This window comes from Hyla sarda, chromosome 2 (genome assembly GCF_029499605.1).
Source record: "Hyla sarda isolate aHylSar1 chromosome 2, aHylSar1.hap1, whole genome shotgun sequence".
Taxonomy (NCBI): Eukaryota; Metazoa; Chordata; class Amphibia; order Anura; family Hylidae; genus Hyla; species Hyla sarda.
Window position 1 is genome coordinate 40,869,500 of NC_079190.1, and position 14,428 is coordinate 40,883,927.

The 14,428-nt window shown below is 44.1% G+C and overlaps 1 protein-coding gene across 12 annotated transcripts in view; it reads left to right on the forward strand.

Annotated features, from left to right (window-relative positions):
- GRIA4 (glutamate ionotropic receptor AMPA type subunit 4) overlaps window positions 1-14,428 on the forward strand; it is a 361,383-nt gene that overhangs the window by 38,050 nt on the left and 308,905 nt on the right. Inside the window, exon 1 of one of the 12 annotated variants that reach the window (XM_056561604.1) lies at window positions 9,600-9,721. The exons of the other annotated variants lie outside the window; for them this stretch is intronic. The gene's annotated coding sequence lies outside the window, so the exon portion shown is untranslated. Of the gene's footprint in view, window positions 1-9,599; window positions 9,722-14,428 lie in introns of those variants that run through there. 12 annotated transcript variants of the gene reach the window in all.

Here is a 14,428-nt window from a genome sequence, read left to right on the forward strand (position 1 = left end):
TCCCCCCCCCCAACAAAAAAATGTGTGCATTAGTGTTGTCATTTTTTCTTTGGCGCCACTCTATCCCTTGTGTTGATTTTTATTAAATTATTTAGTCATGTGATTCTTTCATCATGTGACTTGAAGAATTGGTGCTAGAAAAAACTCCACTAAATATAAATGCTTTTTTTAATTTTTTTAATTTTTTTTTCTTCTCTTTTTGTAGCTTTTTGTCCCCTCTCATAGAAATCTATGGGGAAAAAAACAGTAAGATATTTTGAAAATAAATAAATAAATCTAGCCTCAGCATGCGCCAATTTTCACTGAGCCTAAAAAAGTAATGCAAGTGTGAAAACAGACCCCCCCCCCCCCCCAAAAAAAAAAGCATATTTTCCTATTGATTCGGAGCTAACATCTAGCCACAGAATTTTTGGACCCGTATAAAGCATACAGTGGTGTTATGACAAATGACAATTGCGGTGTCCCAAACAGCTTGCAGCACACCAGGAGGATCCTTACCTGCCTCCTGCGTGTCTGATCGCCAAATGACTGCTCCTTGCCTGAGATAACACTGACAATGCCATGTTAATGCATGGCAGTGAACAGTGTAAGAGATCAGTGTGCGCAGTGTTATAGTCCCCTATGGGAGCTATAACATTGCAAATAAAAAAGTAAAGAAAAAATGTTAATTAATGTGATTTAACCCCTCCCCTAATAAAAGTCAGAATCACCCCCCTTTTCCCATAAAAAAAAACTGTGCAAATAAAAATAAACATATGTGGTATCGCCACATGCGTAAATGTCCAAACTATAAAAATATATCATTAGTTAAACCGCACGGTCAATTGCGTACACATAAAAAAATTCCAAATTCCAAAGTAGCATATTTTTGGTCACTTTTTACACCATTAAAAAAGGAATAAAAAGCAATCAAAAAGTCCAATGAAAACAAAAATGGCACCGATAAAAACTTCAAATCACGGTGCAAAAAATTTGCACTCATACCGCCCCATACGCAGAAAAATTAAAAAGTTATAGAGGTCAGAAGAGGAAATTTTTAAACGTATAAATTTTCCTACATGTAGTTATGATTTTTTCCAGCAGTACGACAAAATCAAACCTAGGGTATCATTTTAACCGTATGGACCTACAGAATAAAGAGTAGGTGTCATTTTTACAAAAAAGTCCACTGCATAGAAACAGAAGCCCCGAAAGTTACAAAAAGGCGTTTTTTCCGTGGATTATTGGGTAAAATGACTAATGTCGCTGCAAAGTAGAATTGGTGGCGGAAAAAAATAAGCCATCATATGGATTTTTAGGGGGGAAATTGAAAGGGTTATGATTTTTAAAAGTTAATCAGGAAAAAACGAAAATGCAAAAACTGAAAAACACTGAGTCCTTAAGGGGTTAATATGTTTAGCAGCCATAGTGCTGTGCAGGGAAGAACCTCCAGTCCTCCTCTGATGTGCGCCCGTGCTACGCGCAGATACGTTGGTTTAGGCAGAGAAATTGTAGATATTTGATCAAACCGGGGAACCATTTCCAGTGTGCAGCTGTGTCCTACACATGTATATTCTGATCAGGCTGAATACGGCAGAAGGGAAATAAGAACTGACTACTGACCTTCAATAGTGCCGACTTCTGCAGAGCCAGCTATTCTATTATAAACTGGTCAGCTCGCCTGGTACTTACAGCGCTCCACAGCATAATACCCCCTGGTATAAGAGCACTAATTAAATGTATGCAACATATAATACATAAAAAGAAAAAAACATGAAATATAGCTTATGTGTTACAGAAAGTGTAGGTAAACCGTAGTATGCGTAGTAAGCAGTAGCCATTTTGGGGTGAAAGGAGTATGAACCGTGATTTGTAGCACAAAGCTATTCTGTAGTGCCAGAAAGTTATACAGATTTGTAAATTGCTTCTATATATAAATCTTAAAGGGGTTCTCCGGTGCTTAAACATCTTATCCCCTATCCAAAGGGATAAGATGCCTGATCGCGGGAGTCCCGCAGCTGGGGACCCCCGGGATCATGCACAAGGCACCCCCTTTGTAATCAGTGCCTGGAGTGTGTTCGCTCCGGGGCTGATTACCGGCGACCGCAGGGCCGGCGGCGTGTGACGTCACGCCTCCGCCCCCGTGTGACGTCACGCTCCGCCCCTCAATGCAAGCCGACGGGTTACGCCTCCGCCCCCGTGTGACGTCACGCTCCGCCCCTCAATGCAAGCCGACGGGTTACGCCTCCGCCCCCCGTGTGACGTCACGCTCCGCCCCTCAATGCAAGCCGACGGGTTACGCCTCCACCCCCGTGTGACGTCACGCTCCGCCCCTCAATGCAAGCCGACGGGTTACGCCTCCGCCCCCCGTGTGACGTCATGCTCCGCCCCTCAATGCAAGCCGACGGGTTACGCCTCTGCCCCCGTGTGACGTCACGCTCCACCCCTCAATGCAAGCCGACGGGTTACGCCTCCGCCCCCGTGTGACGTCACGCTCCGCCCCTTAATGCAAGCCGACGGGTTACGCCTCCGCCCCCGTGTGACGTCACGCTCCGCCCCTCAATGCAAGCCGACGGGAGGGGGCGTTATATCTATCATGCCCCCTCCCATAGGCTTGCATTGAGGGGCGGAGCGTGACGTCACACGGGGGCGGAGGCGTAACGTCACACGCCGCCCGCCCTGCGGTTGACCATAATCAGACCCGGAGCGAACACCGGGCACTGATTACAAACGGGGTGCCGCGTGCATGATCCGGGGGGTCCCCAGCTGCGGGACGCCCGCGATCAGGCATCTTATCCCCTATCCTTTGGATAGGGGATAAGATGTTTAAGCACCGGAGTACCCCTTTAATCCTTAATCTTGTTCTTAGCTGCTGTATGCTTTAGAGCAATGATCTTCAACCTGCGGACCTCCAGATGTTGCAAAACTACAACTCCCAGCATGCCCGGACAGCCTTTGGCTGTCCAGGCATCTTGGGAGTTGTAGTTTTGCAACATCTGGAGGTCCGCAGGTTGAAGACCACTGCTCTAGAGGAAGTTGTGTAGTTGCTTATAGGCTGGGTTCACACCACGTTTCAGCCATCCGGCTGCCATATCAGTTTTATTGCTGGACTTAAAACCGCAGCATACCACGGTTTTCAGTCTGGCCACAAAACCGGATACAGTCGGCGCATTTAAATGAATGAGATTCGGCATGAGTCCGGCAGGGGAGACGGCAGCAGGCGTTTTTGATATTTTCCAGTCTGATCCAGCAGCTGGATGGCTAAAACTTGGTGTAAATGCACCCTTAAAGGGGTACTCCACTGGCCAGCGTTTGGAACATTTAGTTCTGAACTGTGTGTGCGTGCGCTGCGGGGGTCGGCCACGCCTCCTCAATGCAAGTCTATAGGAGGGGGTGTGGCCACGCCCCCTCCTATAGACTTGTATTGAGGGGGCATGGTCGACCTCGGCAGCGTGCACACAGCTTTTGGAACTAAATGCTCCAGATGCTGGCCAGTGGAGTACCCCTTTAATCTGACACCGTATCTAGAGCAGAACAAACACCTGAACTCCTGCTCATGGTTAGGACAGTTCCTAACACAGACAGAGGTGGCAGCAGAGAGCACTGTGACAGATTGAAAGGAACCTCTTGACCTCTTGACTTCCTCCAGGGCACACAGCAGCTGAGTACTGGAAGGCTTCATTTTTTTTTTTTTTTTTTTATAGAAGTAATTTACAATTGTGTTTTTCCCCCCTCTGGAATACCCCTTAATGTTTAGGTCAGGACTACAGTTTTAGCAGGTTTACATACAACATTATTGAACCTCGATAGAGGGCATGGCCTTGCCCACATACCATACATATCCCCTATCTGGAGGATAAGGCACCAGTGTCTGATCAATATTCCAGAGAAGAAGAGGTGAGGTAAGGCACAGTGAAGGGCTTATAGTCCTAGGTGGGTGCACAGCTCCAGAGACCCGACTCAATCCCAAACGTTCAGTAGAAACAAAAAGGATGAAGCGGCACTCCAACGGATCAGATCTAATCCGTTGTAGTGCCGCTTCATCCTTTTTGATTCTAGTGTCTGATCAATAGATGTCTGATTGCTGGGAACCCTAATGATCAACAGACCTTTTTTTCTTGCCCGTAGAGTTGAATGTACCTGCAGACACTTGGTGTTACTGTGTGTGTGTGTAGGGGGGGGGGGGGGTCCCAGAGGTTAGAGCCCCAATGATTAAATAACCTCTCCCTTATCCTAAGGATAGGGGATGAATGTGGTCCTCTTAAGGCACTCGGTATCCTCTTCAATATTTTCTCCTTATCTAGTGCTTCTGCCTCTCCCGCGGTGTCCCTATATCGCTGCTCCAGTCCGGTGCCGTTTTCTTCCGGGTTACTGGTAGTCAACATGTTGCACTGCTGATCAGCCAATCTCTGTCCGTATCAATGTCCTGCCTTAGCCAGGGAAAGCTTGAGCGACTGTGTGTGCCCTGGCACCAGAAAGAAGTGCCAGAACCAGTACTGGGGCTCAATACGTCACACTGGCGATCAGTTAATCGCGGACCTCAGTGATGTCTTGCCAGTGATAGGCGGATGTGTGATGTATTAGGCACCAGCTCAGGGCTATGGCTGGCCAAGGTGGGACATTGCTGTGGCTGGCGATTTGCTGATCTTGACTAGGGGATAGCCTTGTTGCTGGCCCTTACCCAAGCCATACCTCCCAATAAAACGCACACGTTAGGCTTCTTTCACACTGTGTTTAAGGCTCCGTTACAAACAGACATTAATGGCTCTTTTTTTTTCATTTTTTCCCCTACTTTGTCTCCCATTAACATCTGTTATTGTAACGGAGCCTAACGGGAGTTATAACGGGCAAAGAGGTTCCCATTCATTTGAATGGGATTCCTCTAATGTTCGTTAGAACTCCTGTTATTGTGGACGAAGATACTGGGAGAAAAAAAAAGTGTCATGCACACATTTTTCTCCCGCTATCTTTGCAGAAGGTAGTGTGAAAGGAGCTTTACTTGGGTACAAGGGCAACAGCAGACCCATTTTTGTTTACATAACAATTTAAAACATTGTCAACATAAACAACCCTACCCATATGAACATCATACAACCGAAATAATGGATACAAAAAATTACCAACATTCTAACTTGTACCTGCCAAGATAGGGACTTGAAGGCACCACCAATTTCAAGGGTCTCCTAATTACCCCCAGCCATTCCTCACCAGATCAAGGGGCACCAGTCTTCGGAGACTCACAACCCTCCGTGGGGCCCCGTGCCCACAAGGAAACTATCCACCAGGGCTGGGTACCGCCCCCAGCCCACCTCAGCCCACCATTCCATCTGCCACAATTACCACACCTTCCCCCAAGTCCCTAGCCTGCTACCTCCGTTGTTACAAAAAACACCTTCTCCCAGGACGGACGGGACTTCTTCTTCTGTGGCCATGTGCCAACTGTTCCTATCCCCCCCTCCCCTTTGCTTTATATACCTTGCCAACTCCTCTCCCCCCCTTACACCAACACCTTGCCCTTACACTGACCCCTTCTGCCCCCTGTCTCCCCCTGTCATGTGCCCCTCCATTTCAATTCTTTTCATTCTGGGGCTTTCTGTAGTGTGACCAGGAAGAAGATGGCACCAGAGGAACTGAAGCGGTGATACCAGGGCACCGTGGGAGCATTGGGACAGGTTCCCTTTAAATGTCAATTAGGCAGTCCCACCATTCAGTAGACAACAAGTAAAGCAATAATGTATGATCTTTGAGCATTGCTGTCTAATAGGGTACACCAGGGTGTCCCAACCTGTGCGCCTCCAGCTGTTGCAAAGCTACAACTCCCAGCATGCCCAGACAGCCTTTGGCTGGCACCATGGTTTGGAAATACTGGGGAACAGGTTTTTTTGCGGTAGTTTTACCTTGCCTAAAATATTTACAGAGAATTGACAACTCTTTTTTGTTCCCATATAAATTTCTCTCCGCCAAAGCAAAATACCACCGACTGCTTATCAAAACAGCTAAATACCTGGAAATTCTGGAGATGCCGGAGGGAGATTGCGATAAGCGAGAGTGCAAATCTGGAATAATTGAGAGGTTTAAGATTCCTTTCTCGGTGCATGTGAATATTTTAAACTTTCTAGGAGACGTATAAACCATGGACTATTTCTTGTACCCTCAAATCAACTTCCAGCTTGACAAATTCACCGGCTGTAGTGTTAATGGGAATACAACAGTAGACCAGTGCTGAAAATAGCACCGGAAACAGAAAACAATGGGGGGAATTTATCACTTGTAATGGGGGGTGTGTGTGTGTGTGTGTAAATACTATATATCATGATCCCATAGAGATAGCAGCAGCCGTGTACAGATAGAGCTGGAGGGGAGGTGTGTAAATACTATATATCCTGATCCCATAAAGATAGCAGTGTTAATGGGAATACAACAGTAGACCAGTGCTGAAAATAGCACCGGAAACAGAAAACAATGGGGGGAATTTATCACTTGTAATGGGGTGTGTGTGTGTGTGTGTAAATACTATATATCATGATCCCATAGAGATAGCAGCAGCCGTGTACAGATAGAGCTGGAGGGGAGGTGTGTAAATACTATATATCCTGACCCCATAGAGATAGCAGCAGTATACAGATAGAACTGGAGGGGAGGTGTGTAAATACTATATATCCTGACCCCATAGAGATAGCAGCAGCCGTGTACAGATAGAGCTGGAGGGGAGGTGTGTAAATACTATATATCCTGATCCCATAGTGATAGCAGCAGTATACAGATAGAACTGGAGGGGAGGTGTGTAAATACTATATATCCTGATCCCATAGTGATAGCAGCAGTATACAGATAGAACTGGAGGGGAGGTGTGTAAATACTATATATCCTTATCCCATAAAGACAGCAGCAGCCGTGTACAGATAGAGCTGGAGGGGAGGTGTGTAAATACTATATATCCTGATCCCATAGTGATAGCAGCAGTATACAGATAGAACTGGAGGGGAGGTGTGTAAATACTATATATCCTGATCCCATAAAGATAGCAGTGTTAATGGGAATACAACAGTAGACCAGTGCTGAAAATAGCACCGGAAACAGAAAACAATGGGGGGGAATTTATCACTTGTAATGGGGTGTGTGTGTGTGTGTGTGTGTGTGTAAATACTATATATCCTGATCCCATAGAGATAGCAGCAGCCGTGTACAGATAGAGCTGGAGGGGAGGTGTGTAAATACTATATATCCTGACCCCATAGAGATAGCAGCAGTATACAGATAGAACTGGAGGGGAGGTGTGTAAATACTATATATCCTGATCCCATAGTGATAGCAGCAGTATACAGATAGAACTGGAGGGGAGGTGTGTAAATACTATATATCCTGATCCCATAAAGACAGCAGCAGCAGTATACAGATAGAACTGGAGGGAAGGTGTGTAAATACTATATATCCTGATCCCATAAAGATAGCAGCAGCAGTATACAGATAGAGCTGGAGGAGAGGTGTATAAATACTGTATACCCTGATCCCAAAGAGATAGCAGCAGCAGTATACCGATAGAGCTGAAGGGGAGGTGTGTAAATACTATATATCCTGATCCCATAAAGATAGCAGCAGCAGTATACCGATAGAGCTGAAGGGGAGGTGTGTAAATACTATATATCCTGATCCCATAAAGATAGCAGTGTTAATGGGAATACAACAGTAGACCAGTGCTGAAAATAGCACCGGAAACAGAAAACAATGGGGGGAATTTATCACTTGTATTTGGGGGGGGGGGGGGGGGGGTTGGGGTGTGTGTGTAAATACTATATATCCTGATCCCATAGAGATAGCAGCAGCAGTATACAGATAGAGCTGGAGGGGAGGTGTATAAATACTATATACCCTGATCCCAAAGAGATAGCAGCAGCAGAACACAGCTAGAGCTGGAGGGTGAGGTGTGCAAATACTATATATCCTGATCCCATAGAGATAACAGCAGCAGTATACAGATAGAGCTTTAGGGGAGGTGTATAAATACTGTATATCCTGATCCCTTTGAGATAGCAGCAGCAGTATACAGATAGAGCTGAAGGGGAGGTGTGTAAATACTATAGGAAGAACATGGTGAAAAGTCACAAATAAATGGTGCAGGGGCTTGACATATTTGTCAAAAAAGTCAAAAACAGGAAAAAAAATCTGCAAAATGCATCAAACTGGAGCAACATGCCTAAAGAAGTTTTCCTGGATCATTATTATTATTATTTATTTATTATTATTTTTGCTTATATAGTGCAGCATAGGCTATTATTAGTGAACAATGTAGAGGTTCTTGTGTATTCCTTATGCTTACTGGTTTTAGCAGACAGATAAAGGCTTTATCACTGGAATGACTCCATAATGCTGTCATGCTGTCAACATTTCCCATAAATTTTTAGGCCAAGGGTGTGGCGTTTGATCATTGCACCTGGCCATCTAATCAGGCTGCTGAAATGAGGTGAACTCATTAGACATAAGTGGGTTGAGGTCAGTTCACATTATGTGCGGTTTTGTTTTATCCTATTCAACGTGCGATTTTTTAGAGAAATATTTCCGTAATGCAAAAGTGATTTGACCTGTAATCACAACTACGGTAAGTTGTTTTTTTGGCTTTGTAGCTTTAGGCTGTGTTCGCGCATTGAATTGTTTCTGGCTGATTTTTCAAAATTGTAGCAAAAATGACACACTTTAAACGTGATTTGCACAATTGCGATAAAATAGCACCTTTTTTGGTTGCAGGTTTGGGAAAATCACAACAAAGACAGAAAAAAAACAGCCTCAGGAGAGGTTTGCAAATACAATGGCGGAGATTTATCAAATCCTGTCCAGAGGAAAAGTTGCTGAGTTGCCCATAGCAACCAATCAGATCACTTCTTTCATTTTTGAAAAGTCCTCTGAAAAATTAAAGAAGCGATCTGATTGGTTGCTATGGGCAACTCAGCAACTTTTTCTCTGGACAGGTTTTGATAAATCTCCCCCTATGTATTTTGATCCCATAGAGACAGCAGCAGTATACAGATAGAGCTGAATGCTTTCATTGTGTTGCTATATTTTTTTTTTGCAATTCAGAAGTCAGAGCATTAGGGTAATACTAATGTAATGAACAGCAAGAAAACTGTTATGTAATCTGCTTTTGTTGGATACTTATATTAATCACAGAAGCTATAACCCAGTTACACAGTCTATGGGTGAATATACGTATGTGCCTTGTGTGACTGGAACATTCAGACACTGACACAGCTAGATGTGTTAGTAAGTATATATATATATATATATATATATATATATATATATATATATATATATGTATATATGTGTGTGTTTCCCCCAAAAATACACCCTACCCCGAAAATAAGCCCTAGCTGGATTATCAGGGTGGGCTGCAATATAAGCCCTACCCCGAAAATAAGACCTAGGCCGGTGGTCTTCAACCTGCGGACCTCCAGATGTTGCAAAACTACAACTCCCAGCATGCCCGGTCAGCCGTTGGGCTTTAACTTACCTTCGTCCTCCGTTGGGACGTCTCAGAACCTTTAGCCTATCACCGGCCGCAGCGATGTCCCACCTCGGCCGATGATAGGCTGAGCGCATTGTCATGTGAGGAGCCGGCCGAGGTGGGACATCGCTGTGGCCGATGATAGGCTGAAGGCTCTGTGACGTTCCCATCCCCAGGAAGCAGCAAGAACAGCAGAGGGACCATGAGGCCGGTTCCTTAGCAACGGGGGAACGGAGGATGAAGGTAGAGTTAAAATTAGTTTTTTAATATTTGCAGCCCGGGCACAGGAATACAAAGTACAAGTAGTGATAATTATTTGGCAGGGGGGGGGGGGGGTGAGAGAAGCTGTGCTCACGGGTGACATACGATTAGTCTCCCGATGTGGGGTGCAGCGCTGGGCTGATAAACCGGGGGATGTTGGGGGGGGGGGGCAGAGCTGCACCCATCACATGATGATGATGGGGGGGGGGGGGTAAATATCGTTAAATGTTGTTCAATGTACATACCCTGAAAATAAGCCCTAGTGTGTTTTTTGTGACTAAAATTAATATAAGGCCCGGTCTTATTTTCGGAGAAACACGGTATATGTATATATACATACATATACGTGTATATATATATATATATATATATATATATATATATATATATATATTTAGAAGAAGATATAGCAAAAAGTAGCACACCTTATAGAAAATATCTCTGGTGCAAGCAACCAAATGGACCCTGGTCCCTGGTCCCCAATGTAGAAGGCAAAAAGCGGCTGCAGCACACAAAATAAGTGAAAAAATGGTGGTAGCTTTAATCCATTATAAATACAGATGCAACGTTTCAGCTGCCGTTTCAGCTGCCGGTGCAGCCTTTGCTCAAGTCCCGTAATTTAGATGGACATGCTTGATAAAGGCTGCACCGGCAGCTGAAACGTTGCATCTGTATTTATAATGGATTAAAGCTACCACCATTTTTTCACTTATTTTGTGTGCTGCAGCCGCTTTTTGCCTTATATATATATATATATATATATATATTATCTGACATAAGTCCATCCCTCAATATATATATATATATAAAAGCAAACAGTCATTATTGTCTAAACAATGAATTGGAGAGGAAAAAAGATGAAGTCCGGCACTGCTAGACTAAGGTGTACGGCAACTGGTATAGTGTGGGTAGCTCTGGAGTTCCTGGTGTTAGGTGCGTTAGGTGCGGTTAGGTGCGGTGATGCATAATCCGACAGCGTATATAAGCATTGATGATAAGAAAGACAAGGATTGCACTCACCATCCAACAATTTTTATTCCATAGTGTAGAGCATGGCAGGCTGATGGAGGCAGGGGAACGTGACCGGGTATACCGGCTGGAAGAAGCACCTTAGTAGCGAGAAACAGTCTGTCCCCCTCACGTCCCCCTGCCTCCACCCCTCCATCAGCCTGTCATGCTCTACACTATGGAATAAAAATCGTTGGATGGTGAGTGCAATCCTTGTCTTTCTTATCGTCAATGATTAATTTTAAACCGTTTTTAATCCTTTTACAGCCTGCAAGAACGGAACCGAAACGGGGATAAAAAACGGGGACAGACGGTGCATTCACGCGGCACGGTGTTACAAGGTCTCAGGTGTAAATGGGAAGCAGGTGTCTTAACCCCCTTAAAGGGGTACTCCGGTGAAAACCTTTTTTCTTTTAAATCAACTGGTGGCAGAAAGTTAAACATAAAATTACTTCTATTAAAAAATCTTAATCCTTCCTGTACTTATTAGCTGCTCAATGCTAATGAGGAAATTCCTTTCTTTTTGGAACACTGATGACATCATGAGCACAGTGCTCCCTGCTGACATATCTGTCCATTTTAGCAACCATGCATAGCAGATGTATGCTAAGGGTAGCATGGTGGCTCAGTGGTTAGCACTGCTGCCTTCCAGTGCTGGGGACTTGGGTTCAAATCCTACTAAAGACAACAATAAATTAAGCATTCTTATTATAATAACGTCAGCAGAGAGAACTGTGGTCGTGATGTCATCAGAGAGCATTCCAAAAAGAAAAGAATTTCCTCTGTAGTATTCAGCAGCTAATAAGTACAGGAAGGATTAAGACTTTTTAATAGAAGTAATTTACAAATATGTTTAACTTTCTGCCACCAGTTGATTTAAAAGAAAAAAGGTTTTCACCGGAGTACCCCTTTAAGTACCAAGCCCATTTTAACTTTAAAGAGGTACTCCAGTGTAAAACTATTTTTTTTTTTCAGATCAACTGGTGCCAGAAAGTTATACAGATTTGTAAATTACTTCTATTTAGAAATCCAAAGCAAGCCAGTAGTTATCAGTTGCTGTATGCTCCACAGGAAGTTGTGTAGTTTTTCCAGTCTGACCACAGTGCTCTCTGCTGACACCTCTGTCCATGTCAGGAACTGTCCAGAGTAGTAGAGGTTTGCTGTGGGGATTTGCTTGTACCCTGGCCAATTGCTGACATGGGCAGCAGCTGCCCTGAGCTTACCGGGTGCATTTTTTATTGCGGCCTCCAAAGGGATAATTCCTGGCATCGGCATGCTCGGCATTAACCATGGGTCCTGGCTGCTGATAGCAGTTGGTAACCACTGGGTATGGAGCGCACTCAGTTCGTGAGCGTGCCTCAAATCCAGTAACGGGACCGGGCGTACAGGTGCACCCTCTGTCCTTAAGTACCAGGAAACAAGGGTGTACCTGTACGCCCTTCATCCTAAAGGGGTTACATTTAGTGTTATCGCACTCACACTAATACTGGTCACTGTTCAGTGTTACTGTTCATAGTTACTGTCATAGTTCAACATGGCACCTCATGGCTCTAAGGATCTGAAAATAAGAATTGTTGCTCTACATAAAGATAGCCTAGGCAATAAGAAGATTGCCAAAACCCTAAAACTGATATAATAAAGAATAAAGACAATTCATCGGTTTTACAGGACAGGTTCCACTAAGAACAGGCTTTTGGCTGCTAGGGCACGCTTGGTGTTATAGTTTTGCAACAGCTGGAGGCATACTAGTTGGGAAACACTGCCATAAGGCAAGCACTCTGGCAATTATGGGGCCCTTAGAGAAAGGGAGGCAGCCCATGTAGGTCCTTTTGAGATTTGTAGCAAACAATGGGGTGTGCAGGGCCGAAAAACAATAACAAAAAATAACAAAAAAAAAAAATATATTTTTTGGCACACAAGCCTTGTAAACAGGACATGTCTCCTGACCATCATGATGACTACGCAGCCAAAATATATTCTGCAACCCCCGTGATGCCGTCACGTCCTTCACTGCAATCCCGGCCGTGAAGAGTTCAGTCTGTTCTGAAGTCCTACCTAGTACAACAACATTGTGCTTACGAGAGTGGCCTCTGAGTGCAGAACACATTAGCATTTTCTTGTTGTACAATAAGCTTTTATAGTGAACATTAGGCAGAGAATCGTGACATGGATTGATATGTTTGCAGATATGTGGATTCCATTCTCGTATAGCACTTCAAAGGCTTCCTTTAATGCTTCTTTCTAAATGGATGTTTGACTGAGGTTTTCATCAAATGTCATCTTGTGATATTTACTTGCTAAATGAATATTAGAACATTTTACAGGCGTCTTAGTCATTTCTAAAGTCAACATTTTATTATTGCAAATACATTTAATTTCCAAACAGGTCTAGTTGTGCTGCCTCTTAAAATTGTCAAGACTAGTAAGGGGTAAAGAAACCATTTACCCTCCAATAAGCCTCCGTGAAAGAATCAGGGATTCTCAAGTTTTAATCCTTGACGCAAGGTTGTCATCCTCATCTTCAATTTATTTCCTGAACAGTGGAAACAAAAATGATGATCCAAAGTTTTTACGGATATATGCCCCACCCTCTTTGAGATGACCATGCCCCATGTCATTCTTAGGCAAAGTTCACATTAGTGTTGAGCTCCATTTGGGGAGCTCTGTCCCAGAGTCCGTTTTAGTGACAAACAACGAACCTGGACAGTCTGTTGAACAATGGAGACCAATGGGACCTGACGGGTCCCATTGACTTTGAATAGGGTCTGTTGGCTTTTCATCAGGTGTCAGTTGTTTTGTAGGAGTTTAGTGGAGAAAAAATTACAGCTTGAAATATTTTTTTCTTTGCTCAAGTCCCGTAATTCAGATGGACTTGATGTGAACTCGGCCTTACCCGCTACATTCTCTGCTGCTTCGGTGTCAATGCATAGCAGAGGAGCTGATGACGTGCCAGACAGTCTCTTAAAGCATACCTGTCAGATACCACCCCCCTCCCCGAAATTTTTTTTTATATGTTGCTCACTACCTCATCCTGATCATGAATTACCTTTATTTTCTTTCCATCATTTCTCAGTGAGGTTTCTGTCCATGCAGAGACATGGGGCTTGTCCTTCTCTTCTCCTCACTGTGATGACTGCCTCATTCTGCTCTGACTCACAGAGGGCCGGGAGCAAGCACAGCAGCTCTGGAACTGCCTGCAGCCCTGTCAATCACTCATGGTGTCCATAACATGTCGATGACCACTGGACACTGTAGGACTGGTATGTTTCCCAAGAGGCAGGGGCACCCTTTGTGGCTACTTTTTTGACTGGCTTTTTCAAGTATGAAATACCGAAACTTTTCTGATGAAAGCAATTGCAAAACATATTGGGGGACATTTATCAAAGTATTAAGAGCCTTTTTATGCTTACAAAAGTCGCACAAAAAGTCTCCCATGCGCCTAAGCACTTTTTTTTTTGTAGTGGTCAGGTATTTATGATGTGTGAAAGTCGCACGTAGACAAAAAAAAAAGTTGCAAAACCCTGGACCTGGAGTACAAAACTCCCATACGTGATCAAATTTCAAATGTTGCAAAAAAGTCTCACAAAAACTTTTTTGTTTTGCTAAAACAAAAAATGCCTTCAGAACTTACTTACCAAAGCAACAATGGTAAATGTCCTCCCATTGTTTTTGCATGCTTTA